At 46.6% G+C, this 7,032-nt stretch overlaps 1 non-coding gene across 1 annotated transcript; it reads right to left on the bottom strand.

Moving 5' to 3' along the window:
* Window positions 1-3,147: 3,147 nt before the first annotated feature.
* Trnas-cga (transfer RNA serine (anticodon CGA)) lies at window positions 3,148-3,222 on the bottom strand. Its single transcript has one exon. It is a non-coding gene; the product is annotated as a tRNA-Ser (tRNA).
* Between the last annotated feature and the right edge of the window lie 3,810 nt (window positions 3,223-7,032).

Here is a 7,032-nt window from a genome sequence, read left to right as displayed (position 1 = left end):
CAACATGATTCCAGTCATCAACAGTCCAAGTCGCTGACGACCGGCCCAGGCAAGGCGTAAAGCTCTGTGTCGTGCACTCGTCAAGGGTACGCGAACGGGACTTTGGCTTCGAAAGCCAATATCGATGATGTTTCTTTGAATGATTTGGCACGCTGACACGTGTTGAGGGGCCAGCATTGAAATCTGCAGCAATTTGCGAAAGGATTGCACCTCTGTCACGTTGAACGACTCTTTACAGTCATCATTGGTCCTGTTCTCGCAGAATCTTTTTCCGGCGGCAACGTTCGCGAAGATTTGATATTTTACCGTATTCCTGATATGCAGGATACACTCATGAAATGGTCATACGCCAAAGTTCCCACTTCATTGTGCCTCGGAGATGCTGTGTCCCCTCGCTAGTGCACGATGTTCAAGCTCGCTTAAATCTTGATAATCTGCAATTGTAGCAGCAGTAACCGACCTAACAACTGCGTCAGACACTTGTGGTCTTATATAGGCGTAGCCGACCGCAGCGTCTTTACGTACCTCTGTATTTGAATACGCATGTCTATACCAGTTTATTTGTCGCTTCAGTGTAGGTATCAGTGACGTCATCAACATACCATACATAAGGGTTTGAAACCTAGTTTCTTGTAGAGATATTGTATTTCAGTATTGGTTCTTTGTGAGAAGATCGTTTCATACAGGAGTAGATCAAAAAACGGGAACACGTCGAGAAAAGCATACCTGAACATAAGTGCAGATACTAGCAGAGTCTGAAAGTTGCGCTGTTATTTTGGAGAACGAACGGGATCTGCGCAATATACTCAGTGCGTTGTAGAATAGAGTTGTGTGCAGTTGCCAGTGCATTATATTGGAGACAAATGAATTCGAACGGGGTATATTGTTGGTGCTAGTATGTAGCGTGTTTCTGTAAGCAAGGGAGCCGAAGTGTTTGGTGTTTCAAGATTCAGTGTATCGAAGATGTGTACCACACACTCGGAAAGCAGAAAAACATCATCTGCTAAGTCAACACGCGTACGAAAATGTGTGTTGAGTGGTGGTGACGGACGGTCACAGAAGAAGACCGTAAAGAACACTAAGAGACTGAAAGCTGTAAAAGTCACTGTAGAACAAAAGGTGACACTCGTGCATCATGTCGGCACCAAAATACACATGAAAGAAATATTCGTTAGCAGTAAATTGCAGGGTGGGTGAAATTTCAATACCACTCATCAGTACTGCATATTGCCAGTCACAGGAGAGCGTGGTGCCGAAACCATAAACTCTGGTCAATGGAGCAATGGAACAACGTGTTCTGCTCAGGGCACCCTTGTTGAACTGTTACCAACTTCTGGTCGAGTTTACGTCTCAAGAGGGAAACATGGGGGTCTTGGTGATTACTTTTGCAGCCATTCACACACTTCATGTTCCCAATCAGCGATGTTACGTCACCGGCGACTGGTTTGAAGAACGTTCTCGACAGTTCGAGCGAATGATTTGGCCACCTAGATTGCCCGAAATGAATCACATCAAACATTTATGGGACATAATCGAGAGGTCGTTTCGTACGCAAAATCCTGCACCAGCCACACTTTCGCAATAATGGACTGCAGTAGAGGCAGCACGGGTCAGTGTTTCCGCAGGGTATAATGAATCACCCTCCTCTAACATTACTTTTTTTTTGTATAGAGATAACCGATACCATGTATACTATCGATTCTCGCGTAAGTTAAAATTGTCTCAGCTGTTTCATTAAAAGAATTCATATGGTTTTGTACGCGATGTGTTATGTTTCGGGCTTAAATGCGTAAAAAGAAATTAATTTGTTATCCTCTGTATGCACCGTTAAAATTAATCTTCTTTTGTCCATCCCGATAGCTGAACGGTCAGCGCGTTGGAATGCCACGCAAGGGGGCCCGGGTTCGATTCCCGGATGGGGTGGGACATTTTCTCCCCCCAGGGACTGGGTGTTGTGCTGTCATCATCATTTCTTCCCTATAGTCGACGCGCAAGTAGCCCAATGTGACGTCGCACTCAAGACCTGCACTTGGCAGTCGAACTTCCCGCCTGCGAACTCCCGGCCACTGACGCCATACGCTCATTTCCATTTCCACTCTTCTTTTAAAAATATTTAAAATTACGAAGTTTCTCGCATACTTAAAATTCACGTTATTTACTGTACAATCTAACTCTAACTATTAAATTTATTTTTGGATTTATTTCTAAAATAATGATATAATTTGTTAAAGTTTCCGCCGGCCGCGGTGGTCGAGCGGTTCTAGGTGTTTCAGTCCTCCGGAACCGAGAGACTACCACGGTTGCAGGTTCGAATCCTACCTCGGCCATGGGTGTGTGTGATGTCCTTAGGTTAGTTAGGTTTAAGGAGTTCTATGTTCTAGGGGACTGATGACCACAGATGTTAAGTCCCATAGTGTTCAGAGCCATTTTTTGTTGAAGTTTCCTCTTTGGTAAAGAAAGTATGTAAACTCTTTTGCTTTGCAGACTCATTGGAATAATGTGAGTACCGCAGAATGTAAGATGGAAGAAGACGTTTTCTAAGTTTGTCACCAAAAATGTAATTATTGGTTTTTTTGAATGTGGAAAATGTAAAAACGGTGCGATGTTGAAAGATGTAATACAGAATAAAAATCAGGAATAATACAGGGAAATCTTCATTTTCTTGTAGCAGTGTAGTATTACACAGCGTCACCGGTTCAGATCCAATCCAACTGTCTCGGTGGGCACGTGAGAGGAGACTCAAAGCAACGGCTGAAGAACAGCCGAGCATAGCACTTTGAAGGAGTCATCAAGAACCTACAAATCGAAATTTTAGCTGCAAGAACGTATCCCTGGACAAAACGTTGCGCCATCGACAATAACGCTGAGATAATGAAGATAACTAAAAAGCTATTCTTTTTTATGTCTTACGCCTCTCGAAGCTTTCAAAATTTGTGCAAAGAATGAGGATTTTAATAGTGATTTGTGGGACGGTAAGATTATAAGGGGACTTCCAACGACTTGTTGAGTCAATGCAACGTCGAGTTGCTGCACTATACCGGGCAAAAAGAGATCCGACACGATATTACGAGATATATTTTGTTACATCAAAGTCTCCCTAAATGACCGATAGATTTACTCTTGAAACTTCCTGGCAGATTGAAACTGTGCACCGGACCGAGATTCGAACTCGGGATCTTTGCCTTTCGCGGGCAAGTGCTCTACCAACTGAGCTACCGAAGCACGACTCACGCCCCGTCCTCACAGCTTTACTTCTGCCAGTATCTCGTCTCCTACCTTCCAAACTTTACAGAAGCACTCCTGTGAAACCCTGCAGTACTAGCACACCTGAAAGAAAGGATATTGCGGAGACATGGTTTAGCCACAGCCTGGGGGATGTTTCCAGAATGAAATTTTCACTCTGCAGCGGAGTGTACGCTGATATGGAACTTACTGGCAGATTAAAACTTTGCGCCGGACCAGGACTCGAACTCGGGACCTTTGCCTTTCACGGGCAAGTGCTTTACCAACTGAGCTACCCAAGTACGACTCACGACCCCTCCTCACAGCTTCAGTTCTGCCAGTACCTCGTCTCCTACCTTCCAAGCTTCACAGAAGCTCTTCTGCGAACCTTTCAGCACTCCTGGAAGAAAGGACGGGTCGTGAGTCGTGCTTGGGTAGCTCAGATGGTAGAGAACTTGCCCGCCAAAGGCAATGTCTCAGTCTCGGTCCGGCACACAGTTTTAATCTGCCATGCTGTGGCTAAGCCATGTCTTCGCAATATCCTTTCTTTCAGGAGTGCTAGTTCTGCAAGGTTCGCAAGAAAGCTTCTGTAAAGTTTGGAAGGTAGGAGACGAGATACTGGCAGAAGTAAAGCTGTGAGGACGGGGTGTGAGTCGTGTATGGGTAGCTCAGTTGGTAGAGCACTTGCCCGCGAAAGGCAAAGGTCCCGAGTTCGAGTCTCGGTCCGGTGCACAGTTTTAATCTGCCAGGAAGTTATATATCAGCGCACACTCCGCTGCATAGTGAAAATCTCATTCTAGATTTACTCTTGTGTTCTTCCTACCACTCTGGAAATTGGTGGGAAGGTCGTATGGGACCAAACTGCTGAGGTCACCGGTCCCTGAGCTTACACACTTCTGAACCTAACTGAAACTGGCTTACGCTGAGGATGACATACACACACCCATGCCCGAGGGAGGACTCGAACCTCCGTCGGGGGGAGCCGCGCGGACCGTGACAACGCGGCTCTGACCGCAGGCTACCCCGCGCGGCTTCTACTACTCTGCTTATCTATAACTAAACTCTAATGTACAGCAGGTAATATACAAGGGGCGATAAAAACTTGCTATCTGAGGGAGTTGCAGCAGCGTATACGCAAGATAGCACGACTTCGATAAGGGTACGATATCTTGCGAACCATGGATGAAGTGTATCAGACGGATGCCATATTCCTTGACTTCCGGAAAGCGTTTGACTCGGTGCCCCACTGCAGACTCCTAACTAAGGTACGAGCATATGGGATTGGTTCCCAAATATGTGAGTGCCTCGAAGACTTCTTACGTAATAGAACCCAGTACGTTGTCCTCGATGGTGAGTGTTCATCGGAGGTGAGGGTATCATGTGGAGTGCCCCAGGGAAGTGTGGTAGGACCGCTGTTGTCTTTTGGATAGGGTGGATAGCAATGTGCGGCTGTTTGCTGATGATGCTGTGGTGTACGGAAAGATGTCGTCGTTGAGTGACTGTAGGAAGATAGAAGATGACTTGGAGAGGATTTGTGATTTGTGAATGGCAGCTAACTCTAAATATAGATAGATATAAATTAATACTGATGAATAGGAAAAAGAATCCCGTAATGTTTGAATACTCCATTAGTAGTGTAGCGTTTGACACAGTCACGTCGATTAAATATTTGGGCGTAACATTGCAGAGCGATATGAAGTGGGACAAGCATGTAATGGCTGTTGTGGGGAAGGCGGATAGTCATCTTACGTTCATTGGTAGAATTTTGGGAAAATGGGGTTCATCTGTAAAGGAGACCGCTTATAGAACACTAATACGACCTATTCTTATGGCTCGAGCGTTTGAGATCCCTATCAGGTCGGATTGAGGGAGGACATAGAAGCAATTCGGAGGCGGGCTGCTAGATTTGTTACTGGTAGGTTTGATCATCACACGAGTGTTACGGGAATGCTTCAGGAACTCGGGTGGGAGTCTCTAGAGGAAAGGAGGCGTTCTTTTCGTGAATCGCTACTGAAGAAATTTAGAGAACCAGCATTTGAGGCTGACGCAGTACAATTTTACTGCCGCCAACCTATATTTCGCGGAAAGACCACAAAGATAAGAGAGATTAGGGCTCGTACAGAGGCATATAGGCAATCATTTTTCCCTCGTTCTGTTTGGGAGTGGAAAAGGGAGAGAAGATGCTAGTTGTGGTACGAGGTACCCTCCGCCACGCACCGTATGGTGGATTGCGGAGTATGTATGTAGACGTAGATGCACATAAGCACTGATGTACAGGCAAGGGATTGGTGTGATATTAGTGTGTTTCCGAAGTGCTTGTGGTAAACGCTGCAACGTAAACTTTGGCGATATTATTACCAAATACATCCACACAGGACTAACTTGGTGTAACGCTTTTCTTGGCTGGAAATGGACAAATAGAACCAATAGAAATATGACACAGAATGATGAATCTGTATTGGGTAACACGTTTGTTAGAAATCACTGGTGTGGAGGGGGGCTCCATGTGGTGGTGCTGCTCCATGATGAAGGACGCCCCAAAGTAACGCCGTAACGCGGAAGTTACGTGGAAGACACCAGGGCAGCCGCCCTGTAGTCTCCATCTCTCACCACGTGACTGTCACGCCTTCCGTCCCTTAAAAAAGGCCTTGAAGGGTCGATGACTCCTGTCGGACGATGAAGTACAGCAGGCAGTTACCGGATTCTCCACACAGCAAGACACGGTGTTTTACCAACCGACTGTCTTAAACCTGGAAGATTAGCTCAGTATTCACGGTCATTTTACCTAATTGGCATGACGACTCTGGACTATACAGCCTTCGCACCATACATTTTGATCGCCCGCTGTATATAGTGTGTAACAGTTATAAGTGCGGATATTACACTACTGGCTATTGAGGTTGCTACACCACGAAGATGACGTGCTACGGACGCGAAATTTAACCGACAGGAAGAAGATGCTGTGATATGCCAATGATTAGCATTTAAGAGCATTCACACAATGTTGGTGCCGGTGGCGACATCAACAACGTGCTGACATGAGGAAAGTTTCCAACAGATGTCTCATACACAAACAGCAGTTGACCGGCGTTGCATGGGGAAACATTGTTGTGATGCCTCGAGTAAGGAGGAGAAATACGTACCATCACGTTTCCGACTTTGATAAAGGTCGGATTGTAGCGTATCGCGATTGCTGTTTATCGAATCGCGACATTGCTGCTCGCGTTGGTCGAGATTCAATGACTGTTAGCAGAATACGGAATCGGTGGGTTCAGGAGGATAATACGGAACGCCGTGCTGGAACCTAACGGCCTCGTAGAACTAGCAGTCGAGATGACAGGCATCCACATGGCTGTAACGGATCGTGCAGCCACGTCTCGATCCCTGAGTCAACAGATGGGGACGTTTGCAGGACAACAACAACCATCTGCACGAAGAGTTGGACGACGTTCGCAGCAGCAGCATGGACTATCAACTCGGAGACCATGGCTGCGGTTACCCCTGACGCTGCATCACAGACAGGAGCGCCAACAAAATGTGGACCACAGACAAAACGGAGCCGCAGCGACATAGAGGTGGGTCTTCACGGCGCATTAAGTGGCCGTGTGTCAGCCGAGTGTGCCCAATGCCGGCAGAGGACAAAAGGCTCCTTGCGAGGGACCCGCATGGATGACCGCCACACAGTCGTCGGCTCCTTGATAGGACGGAGTTTGTTTGGCACAGGCGGGTTGCACCATTCAGTGTCCCATATATCGAAAAGTTTGCGGCGTAGGTTGCCCGAAAATTAGTCGCCGGGAGGCCAACGTCCAG

The sequence above is a fragment of the Schistocerca cancellata genome, chromosome 10, assembly GCF_023864275.1.
Source record: "Schistocerca cancellata isolate TAMUIC-IGC-003103 chromosome 10, iqSchCanc2.1, whole genome shotgun sequence".
NCBI classification, from domain to species: domain Eukaryota; kingdom Metazoa; phylum Arthropoda; class Insecta; order Orthoptera; family Acrididae; genus Schistocerca; species Schistocerca cancellata.
Note: the sequence above shows the minus strand (reverse complement) of the source record. Positions and strands in the feature narration are given on the sequence as shown.